The sequence below is a fragment of the Rhincodon typus genome, chromosome 10 (genome assembly GCF_021869965.1).
Source record: "Rhincodon typus isolate 14 chromosome 10, sRhiTyp1.1, whole genome shotgun sequence".
In the NCBI taxonomy this organism is placed as follows: Eukaryota; Metazoa; Chordata; class Chondrichthyes; order Orectolobiformes; family Rhincodontidae; genus Rhincodon; species Rhincodon typus.
In genome coordinates this window covers 72,135,668-72,152,614 of record NC_063341.1, presented here as the reverse complement: position 1 = coordinate 72,152,614, position 16,947 = coordinate 72,135,668, and positions in this window count along the sequence as shown.

Here is a 16,947-nt window from a genome sequence, read left to right as displayed (position 1 = left end):
AGACACATTTCAACCCGTCGCACTGACTGCAACTTTGCCCTATCAACTTTTATCCTTCCTCACAGACTCTCTGCATGCTGTATCTGACTGTACACCAGCTATCCCATCCTCTGATCCTAGCTCTGGTTCCCATCACCCTGCCAAACTAGTTTAAACGCTCCCAAAGAGCACTAGCAAACCTCCCTCCCAGGATATTGGTGCCCCTCCAGTTCAAGTGCAAACCATCCTTCTTGAACAACTCCCACATTCCCCAGAAGGTATCCCGATGATCCACAAACCTGAAGCCCTCCCTCCTACACCAGCTCTGTAGCCACGTGCTCAACTGCACTCGCTCTCTATTCCTAGCCTCACTAGCCTGTGGCACCAGTAGCAATCCTGAGATTACTAATCGCTCATCCTGCCTTTTGGCTTTCAACCTAACTCCCTATATTCACTTTTCAGGTCCTCATCCCTTTTCCTAACTATGTCATTGGTACTGATGTGTACCACGACTTCTGGCTGCTCACCTTCCCCCCTTAAGAATCCTGTAGACTCGATCCAAGACATCCCTGACCCTGGTACCCGGGAGGCAACATACCATTCGGGAGTCTCGTTCGCGACCACAGAATCTCCTGTCTGTTCCCCAAACCATTGAATCTCCTATCACTATCGCTCTCCTATTCTCCCCCATTCCCTTCTGAGCCACAGAGCCAGGCTCAGTGCCAGAGACCTGGCCGCTATGGCTTTCCCCTCGTAGGTTGTCCCCCCCAACAGTATCCAAAACGGTATACTTATTATTGAGGGGAATGGCCGCAGGGGATCCCTGCACTGTCTGCCTATTCCCTTTCCCCCTCCTGACGGTCACCCAGCTACCTTTATCCTGTAACTTGGGTGTGATTACCTCCCTATAACTACTCTCTATCACCCCCTCAGCCTCCCGAAAGATCCGGAGTTCATCCAGCTCCAGTTCCCTAAAACGCGGTTTGTGAGGAGCTGGAGTTGGGTGCACTTCTTGCAGGTGAAGTCAGAGGGGACACCAGCAGTGACCCTTACCTCCCACATCCTACAAGAGGAGCACGCAACTGTCCTAGCTTCAATTCCCTCTACTCTAGATTGCCAAAAGTATAAAGAAAAAATAGCTTTCATTTCCGACCCTCCACACAGTCGTTTTTATTGGTTAGAGGAGGAGGATGGGTGGGAGACACTGCACATTAGTGTTTCGGGTTTAGCCAATGCCCGAATATAATACTTCACTTCCCAGCTGCCCCCTGACTCGTGCTCTCACCATTCCCGACGCTGAATTAGAGGAGTATACATGCAGAAACCAATGATGAAAAGAACAGTAAAATATAAATGTTGATAAAATTCCACAAAGAATCTCAGACAGACAATTCTATTTGGTGTAACACTTGAAGGTAACTGAGGCAGCCATTTTGTGCATAGAAAGATCCTGGAAGCAGGAAATGGTCAGTTCTTTTGTATTGGTGGGTGTTGGTTGAGGATGGACAATTGGGCCAGGATAGCGAGCAAGCTCCCTGCGCATCCTTCGGTTTTACCATCGGACTTTCAATGTCCACCTGCTCTTGTTTGAATATCATATTTGAAGAACAGCACTCACTCAGTATGTAAAACTGAAAGATGCGCTCAGCAGTTGCGACTGGGCAGAGAATCAAAGTCCCGGGAAGGGGCACATTGGTTATAATCGCTTACAGTTTTCAGTCAATGAAAAACGTACAAGGAGGCAAAATCTCTCATAGTCTTCAACAGGGCAATAAATTGTAACCACAGCACCTACATCTATGTAGTACATTTAAGGTAGTAACATGAGTCTAGTCAAAGGAAAGGTAACACCGCACCATTGATTCTGGACACATCAGAGCATGGTCTTGCTGTTCCCAAGACAGTAAGAAACTACAGAGAGTTGTGAACACAGCCCAGTCCATCCATTGACTGCATCTACACTTCCCACTGCCTTGGGAAAGCAGCCAACATAAAGACGCCTCCCAACCCAGTTATACTCACTTCTACCCTCTCCCGTCAGGCAGAAGATAAACGTTTGTATACACGTACAAATAGATTCAAGAACAGCTTCTTCCCCCCCAACGCCGTTATTAGACTTCTGAATGGACCTCTCAAATTTTAAATTTAATGTTGACCTCGCTCTTTATGCACCTTCCCTGCAGCTGTAACTTTGTATTCCACGCTCTGTTCTATTACCCTGATGCACTTTGTATGGCATGATCTGCCTGGACTTCACACAAAACAAAACTTTTCACTGTACCTAGGTACATGTGACAACAATAAATCAAATCAAATCAAATCAAATTTGCATACCATCTTAAAGTGACTATCATAAAGTGCTTTCCAGCCATTAAAGGGTTTTGGAAATTTATTCACTGCAGTAATACAAGGCATATGCCAGCCAATTGCTGCATAGCAAGCTCTCACAAACAGCAATTGGTGGCACGGTGGCTCAGCGGTTAGCACTGCTGCCTCACAGCGCCAGGGACCCAGGTTCGATTCCACCCTCGGGCGACTGTCTGTGTGGAGTTTGTACATTCTCCCTGTGTCTGCATGGGTTTCCTCTGGGTGCTCTGGTTTCCTCCCACAGTCCAAGGATGTGCAGGCTACGTGGATTGGCCATGTCAAATTGCCCATAGTGTTCAGGGATGGGAAGGTCAGGTGCTTTTTCAGGGGGTGGAATGCTCTGAGGGTCAGTGTGGACTTGTTGGGCTGCAGGACCTGTTTTCACACTGAAAGGGATTCTATGATCTAAATAATTAATGGATGCTATGTTTCAGCGAAGTTGTTTGAGGGGTAATTATGGGCAGGAACTGTGAGGAGAAATCCCCTGCTCTTCTTCAAATTGTACCACAGCATTTCTTACGTCTGCCTGACAGGGCAAACAAGATGACAATTTCTTGACACACTCAAAAGTGGGCAGCTCAGCCAGAGCAACACTCCCTCAGAACCGCACTGGAACATCAGCTAAACTGTGTCCAGGTTTATGGAGCGGGATTTAAATGCACAACCTTATGATTTTTCGGTGAGAGTGTTGCCCACTGATCGAGCAGTTGCCTAAATAATGATAGTGACTGCATCTCAAAAGCAGTTGATTGACTCTGGAGTAGCTTGGGATATTCCATTGTACGAATGCCATCCACAAGTTTGCTGATGACACCATCAAATAACGATGAGTCAGAATACAGGGAAGAGATGGAGTGCTTGGTGTCAATGTCTCTTTCGATGTCAGCAAAACAAAAGATCTGATCATTGACTTCAGGAAGAAGCGGAGAGGACACGCCCCCATCTACATCAACGGAGCTGAAGTTGTAGGGTCAAGAGCATCAAGTTCCTTGGAGTGATGATAACTGACGACCTATATTGGACTTCCCACGTAGATGCGACCGTCAAGAAGGCTCAACAACATCTCTTCTTCCTCAGGCAGCTCAGGAAATTTGGCATGTCCATAAGGACCCTCACCAACTTCTACAAATGCACCATTGAAAGCATTCAATCCGCGTGCATAACGGCTTGTTTACAGCTGCCCAGGACCGTAAGGAACTACAGAAAGTTGTGTGCACAGCCCAGACCATCACAAAAGCCAACATCCTCATCACAGAAAGCCTGCCAATATCATCAAAGACCCCTCTCGCCTGGGAAATACTCTCTTCCAACCTCTTCCATTAGGCAGAAGATGCAGAAGCTTGAACAGGTTTAAGAACAACTTCTTCCCCATGGTTATTAGACTGTTGAATGGACCTCTCAAATTTCAAATCTAATGTTGGCCTTGCTTTGTGCACTTCCTGTGCAGCCATAACCTTGTATGCCTTGCTTTGTCTAAGCATCCTCTGATCTGTATGTCCTTGTTTGCTATGATCTGCCTGTACTGCTCGCAAAACAAAACTTTACACTGTACATAAGTACACGTGATAACAATAAATCAAATCAAATAATGCCGTGAAAAAGCTCTGTAGACACAGACTCTTTCCAGTATCATATTGTAGCAATAGGTCTTTTTTTTATGCAATAACAAGTCCCATCATCTCTGGTCACCTCTCTTCATGATGTTGCTGTGAATGGAGGGTTTGAGTTATAAGGAGAGGCTGGATAGGCTGGGACTCTTTTCGCTGGAGAAATGAGAGGTGACCTTCTAGAGGTTTATAAAATCACGAGGGATATAGATAAAGGTGAATGGCAGGTGTCTTTTCCCTAGGGTGTGGGATTTCAAGACTAGGGGGCATATTTTCAAGGTGAGAGGAGAAAGATTTTAAAAAGGCACAAGGGGTAAATGTTTTATACAGAGAGTAGTTCGTGCCGTGTAATGAACTTCCAGAGGAAGTGGTGGATGCAGGTACGGTTACAATGTTTAAAAGACATTTACGTAAGTACCTGAATAAGAAATATTTGGAAGGATATGAACCAAGCATAGGCAGGTGGGACTAGTTCAGTTTGGGATTATGGTCGGCATGGACTGGTTGGATCGAAGAGTCTGTTTGACTCCATAAGGGGTTCAGGGTGGGATGGTGCTGAGCAAAAGGGGAAAGGTTGGACAAAACATTGAGACATTCTTTTAAATATCTGATAATAAGAACAGTCAGGGATGAGATAACACATCTCTGCACTACATTAACTCTCCTATTATGCTATCATACTGTACTTTAAATAACCCCAAGTGTTTTGGTCTCTATTATTACACTTTTCAGCTTTTGAGTAAACTATCTTTTTCTTAATTCATTTCGATTCATGCTGCTTTTTTTAAATAATTTTTTGGGATGTGAATGTTATTGTGAAGGCATTTATTGGCCATCCTTCACTGCCCTGCAAAGAGAGTGGACCTTCACTTTAATAGTTATATGTGCTACTGAGTGCTTCACTCATAGCTCAGTAAGCACAAACTGTGTTGAGTACAACAGCATTGTGCTTATACAGCTGGACCAGCGAACCAAGGGATGATGTTTCACAATCTCAAAGAGTATGCAGGTTCGCAAAATCGAATCTCATCGAGTTCGAAACCCATCAGTGATTCCCTGCCAATGGTGTGAGAATGGAGTCACATGCAGGGACAGGAGGAGACAACTCTTCACAACAAACCAACAATTTCTGGGGCTGTTTATGCTGCCAGCTAATCACACTCTGAGTCAGAAAGTCATAGGTTCAAATCCCACACCAGAGACTAGGCTCTATATTCAGTGCTGTTGTCCCAATCGAATGCTGCATCTACAGCAGTTTTGTTTACTTCTAAAAACAAAACAGAAATTGCCAGAAGCACTCAGCAGGTCTCGCAGCATCTGTGGAGAGAAGTCAGAGTTCATGCTTCCCCAGCTGAGTCACCCTCCTTCAGAATCGTTTCTGAGGGTTACTTCTAGATGGATACATTTGGGAGGTTATGTTAAACTTATAATAACTTTTGGTGTACTTACTGTGGATCTAGTTACCACATATTATAAAAAAGGAGACAGAGACACCGGACAGAGTTCAAGAAAGGATTTGCCAAAATAATACCAGAAAGGTGAGATATACTGCCAGAAAAGGATGAACAGGCAACGCTACTCTTTCTGGAAAAAGATTGCTGAGGGTGAATTAATAGAGGCCTTTAAAATGATTAAAATCTTTGAAAGAGTTATTACAGAGAGGATGTTTTTATTTGTGGGGAAGAGTATAACTCGAGGCTATGACAGTGACCAAGAAACGCAATTGGGTATTCAGAACAAACCTGTTGCCTCAGGGTAAACATTCTCTTCGCCTTATCCTCGGAGATCAAGGCTGGAGCTGCCATATCCCAATTCCCACTGGATATAGAGCACAATGGCAGACAATTCCTTAATATGTGACACTAATTCAACAAATCCTGGTCCTAAACGTCAACTGTGTGAGTGAAAATGTCTGACTTGCCAAACCATCTCTCCTCCACCTCACAAAAAAAGACACACTTTTGAGTTTACAGCTGAGGAAGATAGTTTGACAGATCAGTGAGCAACATGGAATCACAGCGCTGTCATTAACTAACAAGAAGAAGAAACATTTTATTCCCTGGTACCATTTCCTTCCCTTCCCTTGCCCTAACCAGCCCAACTACCACTGGGTGAGTTGATGTCCAATAGGAGGAAGTAAAGGATTGAAATTAAACCCTCACAGGACTTCAAACAAAAGAAGGACAGCAAGGTGAAATGTGAGGTTTACCAGTAAACAAAATGTTTGCTGGGTTGGTCTTTCATTTGGAAAATTTGTTGAAGAAAAGACTTTCTTCCAACCTCTTCCATCAGGCAGAAGATACAGAAGCTTGAACACATGCGCCGGCAGGTTCAAGGACAGCTTCTTCCCTGCTGTCATTATCCTGGATCTCACTAATTTCAAACCTAATGTCGGTCTTGCAAATGTTGAACTTGCTTTACGCACCTCCTGTGCAGCCATAACCTTGTATGCCTTTCTCTGCCTAAGCACCCTAATGATCTGTATGTCCTTGTTTGTTATGACCTGCCTGTACTGCTTGCAAAACAAAACTTTTCAATGCACTTAGGCACATGTGACTACAACAAATCAAATCAAATCAAATGACCATTTTGTGCATTGATGCCTCCTTTTGCAAACAGGTCCCTCCCATCCTGTTGCTGATGACTTGAATTTGAATATTCACATAAGTTGTATATGTATTTTTGGCAATAACCAGACAGACGTGGTTCTTTTTATACCGGTGATATTCCTAACAGTGCATTCGATTGTCTTTCTCATCTCAATACAATGTTATACTGCATGTGCAAGAGAAAAACAATCGTTTAGCTCAGGAGACTAGTAAATGTATGAAAAGACACATTTTACGAATAAGGGCTGTGGGCTAAGAACCTCATTTGATGGGAGCATATGTTGAATGACTTTGTTTCTTTCTTATTCACTCATGGAGAATTGGCATCGCTGTCTGTGCCAGCATTTGTTGCCCATCCCTAGTTGCCCTTGAGAAGGTGGTGGTGAGCTGCCTTCTTGAACCGCTGTTGTCTACGTCTTACATGCAAATTTTCCACTCACTGGAGTGACAACCGACCTCTCACGGTTGCAACATTAAACTAAGGAAAGTTGAGGGATATGGGCCAAATGCTGGCAAATGGGATTAGATTAATTTAGGATATCTGGTCGCTATGCACGAGTTGGACTGGAGGGTCTGTTTCTGTGCTCTATGACTCTGTGAGATCCCTGTGGATGCAAAATGTTTTACAAAGACCAGATGGAGTTCTATCCACCACGACATTTATCCCTTGCCCCAGCATGGCCAGAGTTGGCTTATCTGGTCATCATCACTTTGCCATCTGCGGAAATGTGCTGTGTGAAAATTGCCTGCTGTGTTTCCCTGAATTACAACAGCACCAAAGGAAAATGCACCGAGTTTGCCGTGAAGCACTTTGTGAAGCACATGAGATTTGGGGGGGCAGCTGGGAATACCTGCAATCTAGAGGGTAGGATCGCTGGCAGGGAAAGGAGGGAATGTGCATCTGTTGAAACCATTCTGTGGCACTGCAGTCTGCAAATTGCTGACAATCATTTCATGTTTGTGGAGCCATGTCACAATCAAGATTAATTTCTGAGCAGTGATAGAGATGCAACTGGTGTCCTGACCTTTCTAGGTTTGTAACACCATCACTCATTCAAGAATGCAAGGATGATTTCCAATTTCCCCAACTTTGCGTTCGGATTAAAGCACTGCTGTTGTGCTAAGATGCAGTTCCAAAAGAACCAGGCACCAATCGAGACTTCCAGTGATGCTAATAGCCTGTAAAAACATTTTTAAAAAAGACACATACTGTATCTATAGTGCACCTATGATGAAGGGCGTGAATGATTCATGTGGCTGCTGGGATGCCAATCAAATGTTTATTTAGCCCTTTTTCTTGTATATTCATTCATGGGATGAGGGCATCACTAGCAAGGCCAGCATTTATTACCCATCCTAAAAGTGCCCAGAGACCAGTTAAGATTTAACCACATTGCACTGGGTCTGGAGTCACAGGTAGGCTTCTCAGAGGGCATTAGTGAACCAGGTGGATTTTTCCAACAATTGACATGGTCATCATTAGATTCTTAATTCCAGATTTGAATTGAATTCAAATTCCATGCCAGGATTCAACCCCGGGTCCCCAGAACATTATCTGAGTCTCTGGATTAATAGTCCAGCGATAATACCACTAGGCCATCACCTCCCTCGAACGTGTTTGCAGCTGCTTCCATCCAAATAAGTGGAATATCTCATTGCAGTTAATTGCAAGGCCAGTTTGAGCAGTGATTCTATTCCGGTCTCCAAAATGTTAGCATCCCAGTCCTTTCCCACGCCTAAAGCTCATAGCCCAGTAGTGATAATCACCTCAGCCATTTTCGTTACCAGCTCTGGGTGCACTCAGTATATCCTTAACAAACCTCATATTGAGTTATCTTAGAACTAGCTAAGATGGGGTGTCAGTTCTAGGAACTGACTAGTGCACTGGCTCTCTGCAAAATTCCTTAGTGCATGGAGGCAACCTGACAATGCAACATTTTATTATAACAATCTGTCAATGTGCCAAAATTATGAAGTCTTTAATAAAGTCTGGGATTATTAAAATGGGACACCTTTTACTGAACAAGACATGTTATTTTCTGTTTAAACGTATTTGAATAGGCAATTTTAACAGTCACTTGAGATTAGATAGTTATTAGTTCCAACAATAATGATTCATTTATTTGATCTCCACTTCTAACAAATTCAGATAATTACGCGTACAATTCTCATCCATCATGACCACAGGAGAGAGTGTGCAGAGTCTAATACTTTATATTGTAAATAGTTCTAAAAGCTTTTTAATGGATCACTTGGCAAGTATATATTTTTTTCACAACTCATTTCTTCACAGAGAAATTAATGTCAGTGCAATTATATAGAGACCAAAGAGATTACGAAAGAAACAAACATATCGTGTCTAAATCTAAAATGTATCCCACAAACAAGGCCTACAACAGAAGATCTTATGATTTGTCGCATTGCTGTTTGAGGGATCTTGCAGTATGTAAATTGGCTGCGACTTCTCTTTCATTAAAGCAGCGTAGAGGCACATCACCAGCTGCAGAGCATTCTGAGAAGTCATCTGGTCTTAGAAATGTGTATTCCCCTCCACCAGGCAGGAGTTCAATCTCTACAACCCATTCCTATTTCTCTCCGATGGACATTTTTGATGTCGCTGAAGTGGTCATTCAGAATGATCTGGTGGTGTGCTTTTAAATCCTGACGCAGCAGCTCCGTAGGATCTACTAACTAAATAAAGCTGGAGTAAAAAGTTAGTGTTAATAATTGTGACTATGTATCTACTGGATTGTCATAAAAAGTCCTTTTGATTCCTTAAAGATCTTTCAAGAATAAATTCTGCCTGCCCTCACTTGGACAGGTCAACATATCCTTCCAGGTCCACAACAATGTGGTTGACTCTGAACTGTGCCCTGAAATGGCCAAGCAAGTCACTCTGTTGCCTGCAAGGCACTATCTTCTGAACAGACAGTAAATGCTGGCCTTGGCGGCACATTATGTGAACGAATCTTTTTTATTCAAAAAATGTGCTTGTTTCTTTTACAATCTCTTCAGGAGAGATCTGATTTAATCAAAGTTTGATTGGAATCCGATCTGCAGACTTTTGCACAGTTGGCAGGGTAAATTATAGTCAAGATCACACAAAAAATAACAAGACAGATCCAAGTAAGATGACTAAAAGCACAATGCTGTAGATGCTGGAACAGGCACAGAGAATGCTGGAGAAACTCAGGCAGCGTCTGTTGAGAGGGAAGCAGGGTTAATGTTTTAAGTCCCACATGACTCTTTTTCAGCACTGGCGTTCTTCAAATCTTGAATCTTCTCTGCAGCAAATGTGGCAGAGACTTGTGTGTGTGTGTGTGTGTGTGTGTGTGTGTGTGTGTGTGTGTGTGTGTGTGTGTGTGTGTGTGTGCGCGCGCGTGTGTTTGTGTGTGTGTGTGCGCGTGCATGTGTGTGTGTGTTTTTGCGTGTTTGTGTGTGTGTGGTAGCAAGTGTCTGTATGTATGTCTGTGGTAGCATATATCTGTGTGTGTGTGTGTGCGTGTGCGTGTGTGTGTCTGTGGTAGCATATATGTGCTTGTGTGTGTATGTGGTGGGTTGTGTGTGTGTGTGTGTGTGTGTGTGTGTGTGTGTGTGTGTGCGTGTGTGTGTCTGTGGTAGCCTATATCTGTTTGCGTGTGTGTGGTGGGTAGTGTGTGAGAGTGTGTGTGTGTGTGTGTGTGTGTGTGTGTGTTTATGTGTGTGTCTGTCTGTCTGTGTGTGTGTGTGTAAGTTTGTGTGTGTGTGCGTAAGTTTGTGTGTGTGTGCATGCGTGTGTGCGTGCGTGTGTGTGTGCGTGCGTGCGTGTGTGTGTGCGTGTGTGTGTGCGTGCGTGCGTGTGTGTGTATGTGTGTGTGTGTGTGTGTGTGTGCGTGTGTGTAGGGTTGGTGCTCCTGACACAGTGTTGACTACCATGGAGTCACTCATTTCAAATGGAGAATAGACAAAAAAAAATTCTCTTAGAGGATTATCAGTCTTTGGAATTGTCTTCCTGGAAACATGTTGGAAACAGAGTCCTTGAATATTTTTAAAGCAGATGTAGATAAAAGATAAACAGATAAGCAAGGAGTTGAAAAGGATAGTCATGAATGTGAGCTTAAGGTTACAATCAGATTAGTGATAATCTGATTGAATGGCAGGGCTGGTTGGAGGGCCTGAATGGCCTGTTTATGATTCATATGTGCATATCATCATCTTACACAACGGAAGTGTTACAGAGCAAAATGAGGCCATTCAGCCTCCCATGTCTACAGCAAGTTCCAAATGGCCATCGTGACTTTGTGCCAATCTCCTCACACCCACACACATTGCTTCAATTTAAATAATCATCTGTAAAGGTGAAGTCATCACAGTCTTACCAGACCATTGGGCAGCTCTCTCATTAGGGAGAGATGACTGCCGATAGTTTAACCGAAAGGTCACCGTGACTCAAGCGAGAGAGAGGTTGAGAAGGAAAGTCCTTCATGATATCCTCAGCTGGTGTGGGAATTGAACCCATGCTGTTGCTCTTCTGCATCATAATAAAAGGACACAGCATTCATCCATTCCCAGCAGAGTAGTCAACTTTACTTTCTAATGGAATACACAAGCTAATATTTAATGGTTTTTTTCCCTTTAGCATTGCTGACCGGGCAGTATTTATTGTCCATCCCTAATTGCCCAGTGGGCAGTTCAGAGTCAACCACATTGCTGTGGGTCTGGAGTCACATGTAGGTCAGACCAGGTAAGGATGTCACTAAAGGACATTAGTGAACCAGATGGGGTTTTCTAACAATCGACAATGGATGCACGGTCATTATTAGAGTCTTAATTCCAGATATTTATTGAATTCAGATTCCATCATCTGCCGTGGTGAGATTTGTACGCAGGTCTCCGAAATGTTATCTGGGTCTCTGGATTAACAGTGCAGCAATAATACCACTAGGCCATCACCTCCCCTCAAGGAAACCCAGAGTTAAACATGCTGTGTGGGGTGCGAAGCACTTTGTGGTTTCCTTCCCTGAAGGATATTAATGAACCAGACTTCTCTACATCACAAATTGGCATCTTCTCTGGTAACATTCCTATATCTCCACTGGATGTGTTTGGTTGAATTGTTCCGAGGAGTTTGTTGGAGATGCACGCTCCCTGGGTTCCTGTGACTCTGGATTCTGTTTGCATTTTGTCAATACCTCTAGATTCAGCTGAATTCATTGCTGCATTGTTTAACTGTGACATCCAATGGCTCTACCGTCACTCGGGAGGTTTTGGAGACATTTTCTAATCGATCTGTTCAGCAATGTAATGAACACACCTCTGGAGCAGGTGGGACTTGAACCCAGGCTCAGCGGTTGGGTAACTAGCAGCACTCTACAGGAGATAGTGAGTGGAAGTTTGGAATGGGCTGCCTGAAAACAGGTTCAATTCAGTTATTCAAGAGGGCATGAGAGGATTATTTTTGAGAGTTGGTTATCTCAGTGGGCCAGATGGTGGGTTTGTGATGCAGAATAACGCCAACAGTGTGGGTTTAATTCCCACACCAGCTGAGATTACCATGAAGGACACTCCTTCTCACCCTCTCCCCTCACATGAGGCATGGTGACCCTCACGTTATGCCACCACCAGTCATCTTTCTGTAATGAAAGAGCAGCCCTATAGTCTGGTAAGTATGTGGCGACTTTACCTTTACAGATCATTATTTAAATTGGAACAACGTGTGAGAGAATGAGGAGATTAGCACAAAGCCATGATGGCCATTTGGAACCTAGTGCAGACATGAGAGGCCAAATGGCCTCATTCTATTCTGTAACAATTTCGTGTGGTTCAGTGTAAATGTTCCATCCCTATTTCTCATCATAGAGTCCACCTGCTTCCTCAAACAATTTCACTCCTCAATCTACCCATTGATCAAAATATAGTCAAGGAAACCAGCTCCATCACCATCAGGAGAATGTGACTATTCATCAAGCCCTGTGGAAATGATCTTTCTCACGTACTTAATTCCACTATTGTAACTGTTGATCATTCTGAATTGCCTTCAGACTGAGAATATTTCTTTCTGAAACCCATTTTGAATTTACTTTTCATCACTTTAGATTTAGAGCCTGGAATAATATTCCACTTTCACTTTATCTCTGCCAGTTTATACTGCCTAATACTTCTCTTAACCTTGCTTCATTCACACTAAGAATATTTTATTCATGGCCAACCGGGCAGTTACCAATTAAAGCTTAACCTGCCATGGTGACTGGACACAACTTCAGCTTGTAATGTATATACATCAGCATGATGCAGGCTGATGAACTGAGTCAACACACACAATTTCTGCAGTAATATCATTTCATTTCATAGATCTCACAGATTGCCTCCTTTTGAATAGAGAATGAATTTATCAATCCTGCACTGCATTCAGCTTGGGAGACACAGCAGCATAATGATAATGTTACTGAGTTAGTAATCCAGATTTACAGACGAATGCTCTGAGGACAAAGGTTCAAATCCTATGGTGGGATTTGAATTTAATTGTGGAAAATCTGAAATTGAAAACTAACCTCAGTGATGGTCACCTCACCATTGGATCTATTATCATTGGCATCAAATCCCTAGCTGGCTCACTAATCTACTTTAGGGAAGGAAATTTGCCATCTGTACCTGGTCAGACCTATACATGACTCCAGACCCACAGCAATGCAGTTGACTCTTAAATGCATTTTTCTTTCATTCACTCATGGGGTTCGGGCTAGCAATACCTACATTCATCGCCCATCCCTAGTTGCCCTTGAGAAGGTGGTAAGGAACTGCCTTTTGCAATGCTGCAGTCCCTATCCTGTAGATAGGCCCACAATGTTGTTAGTGAGGGAATTCCATGATTTGGACCCAGTGGCAGTGAAGGAACGGCAATATATTTCCAAGTCAGGATGGGAAGTGGCTGGGAGGGGAACTTGAAGGTGGTGGCGTTCCCATGTATCTGCTGTCCTTGTCCTTCTAGATGGAAATGGTTGTAGGTTTGGAAGGTGCTGTCTGAGGATCTTTGGTGAATTTCTGCAGTGCACCTTGTAGATAGTACACACTGCTGCGACTGAGCGTCGGTGGTGGAGGGAGTGGATGCTTGTGGATGTGGTGCCAATCAAGCGGGCTGCTTTGTCCTGGAGAGTGTCAAGTTTCTTGAATATTGTTGGAGCTGCACTCATCCAGTCAAGTGGGGAGAATTCCATCACACTCCTGACTTGTGCCTTGTTAGATGATGAACAGGCTTTGGGGAGCCAGGAGGAGGGTTACTCGGTGTAGTATGCCTAGCCTATGAACTTGTCTTGTATCCGTGGCATTTCTATGGCTAGCACAGTTCAATTTCTGGTCAATGGTAATCCCCAGGTTGTTATTGTGGGGGAATTCAGTATTAACACCATTGAATGTAAAAGGGCAACAGTTAGATTGCCTCTTATTGGAGTCAGTCTTGCGTGGCATTTCATAGAACCCCTACAGTGTGGAAGCAGGCCATTCGGCCCGTCAAGCCCTCACCAACCCTCCGAAGAGCATCCCACCCAGACCCACCCCCTACCCTATCCCTGCATTTCCCACCACAGACACTATGGGCAAGTTAACATGGCCAATCGCCCTAACCTGCACATCTTTGGACTGTGGGAGGAAACCGGAGCACCCGGAGGAAATCCACACAGATACGGGCTGAATGTGCAAACTCCACACAGACTGTGGCCCAAGGCTGGAAACAAACTCGGGTCCCTGCTGCTGTGAGGCAGCAGTGCTAACCACTGAGCCATCGTGCCGCGTGTGGAGTGAATGTTACTTGCTACTCGGCAGCTCAAGCTTCAATACTATTCAGGCCTGGCTGCATTTTGACATAGACTGCATCCTATCTGTGGAGTCGTGAATGGTGCTGAACATTATGCAATCATCAGCAAACATTCCCACTTCTGACCTTATGATGGAGGGAAGGTCATTGATGAAGCAGCTGAAGACAGTGGGGCATAGGTCACTACTCTGAGGAACTGTTGCAGAGATGCCCTGGATCTGAGATGACTGACCTCCAACAACTGCAACCACTTTATGCTTCCATCCCTGGAGCAGGAATTGAGGCCCTCACTTAAAGCTTTTGAGGTCTAAGTGTTAACCATTGAATCCAAAGTGGCGCTGGTCAATATTGCAACAGTGAGACAGCAGGATCTATCATAAAATGCCCTGCTGAATAATATTTGAGCCTGAAGAGTACAGCCCTGAGGAAGAAGGTTCAGTCAATGTCGTCACACAACAGAAGATTCATTACATATTACATTAACTTTATGAATATTACATGTAATTTAATGTAACATTTTAACCATTCATGCAAGGGTGAGAAGCAAGAAGGTGAAAGGTTATCAAGAATATACAGGAATGTGAAGTAACTAGATCAGTGATGATTTGAATGAATAGTGAAGCAGGCTGCAGGAACTGAGTGCCCGACTCCTGCTCCTTTATCTACGCTTTACGTGTCCATAGGCATTTTTGTGGAAATATCTGTCACCGTGCTCATAGAGTTGCTGTTTCTATTCCTGTCCAAAATCTAGAATTCACACAGCAACAATATCTTGCATTCATATAGACCCTTTTCCAATGGTAAAATGTTGTGAAGAGCTTTGATGGAGTGTTTCCAGATGGAATTTGGCACTGAACCACATTGTGAAATTATTAGTGTCATGACATTCAACATCACAGTCTGATGAATGGTCTAGGCCCGCAACGTCAGCCTTTCTGCTCCTATGATGCTACTTGGCCTGTTGTGTTCATCCAGCTCTGCACCTTGTTGTCTCATAGTCAAGGAAGCCTTGATGGAAGAGAAAGGGGAAGTGAGATGGAGAGGTTTAGACAGGCAATTCCAGGATTTAGGGGCAAGTCAACTGAAAGCGAGGCCACACAACCTGCCAACACATGAGGAACCAAAGTTTCTGCTGTTAGATGTAACTCCTTGATTGAGCAGCATTTTCTTAAAGATCCTGAGTATGCTGATGGTTACACTAACAACCAATTTATGGTAATCAATCAAGCTTGTAATGTGTCTCATTTACATCTGCTTGAAGCTACATGTATTCATATGCAGGAACAGAGAAAAATACAACTGAGGAGTATAACTCACTCAGAGATAGTAGGAACTGCAGATGCTGGAGTCAGAGATAACAAGGTGTAGAGCTGGATGAACACAGCAGGCCAGGCAGCATCAGAGGAGCAGGAAACCTGACGTTTCGGGTCGGGACCCTTCGATGGGATGTTTTGTCCTTCCAGCCTGCCCCACCCTTCAATAAGATCATGATCGATCTGGTTGTGATCTCAGTTTCTGTCTCCCCTCCCCAAATAGCCTTTTCTCCCTTGTCTATAAAAAATCTGTACTACTCTAGCCTTGAAGAACTCCAATAACTTAACCTCTACTTTTTCTGAGGAAAGGAACTGCACAGCCAAAATACCCTCCAAGAGAAAATAATTCTCCTCGTGTACATTCTAACAATAAGGCTTTTTAGTTCTTTCGGCAGTGTTTCCAGATGCCTCTACAAGAAATGAACCTGTCCTCAGGAAGCAAAAACAATATGGTCTAGCCATATGTCTTCAATTGCCCAGTAGTTTGGGAAGCCTGTAATCCATGATTGCTTTCTCCATGGGATTGGTTATCTCAGTTGGCTGGACATTTATTTTGTAACAGCAGTTGTTCAATTCCTATACCAGCGAGGTCACTGTAAAGAGTGCCCTTTCTTGACATCACCCCTTGCTTGAGGTGTGGTGACTTTCTGGCCAAACCCGATCACCAGTCATCTCTCTCTAAGCGAAAACAATCTTCTGCGACTATTGTCGATTTTTCATTTCTGCATGGCAATACCTTGATCAATCAGAGTTGACTTACCAGCTAATCAATGTCCTTCTCCCCCAGTGGTATAAATTGAGTCAAAGATATAATTGGATTGGTCAGATGAGCAGATCAGTGGCAGATCGAATTTGATCCTGAAGAGTGTGATATGATGCACTTTGGAAGAGGTAACAAGACAAGCAAGTTCTTCATGAAAGGCAGGACACCAGAAAACTCAAAGGTATCGAGGGATCTTAGGATGCCTGTCCACAGATTTGGCAGGACAGTTTATTAAGGCATAAGGAACACTTGATTTTATCAATTGAAGCATTGTTTACGAGAATATGGAGGTTATGATGGAGCTGGACAGGACTTTGGTTTGGCCACAGCCAGAGTACTGTGTGCAGTTCTGGTCACCACACTATAGGAAGGGTGTGATTGCATTGGAGGGAGTGCAGAGAAGATTCACCCAGATCTTGCCTGGGATGGAGTATTTTAGCTATGGGGAGGGGCTAGATATGCTTGGGTTGTTTTCTTTGGAGAAGAGCAGGTTAAGAGGGGACCTGATTGAGATGGCATG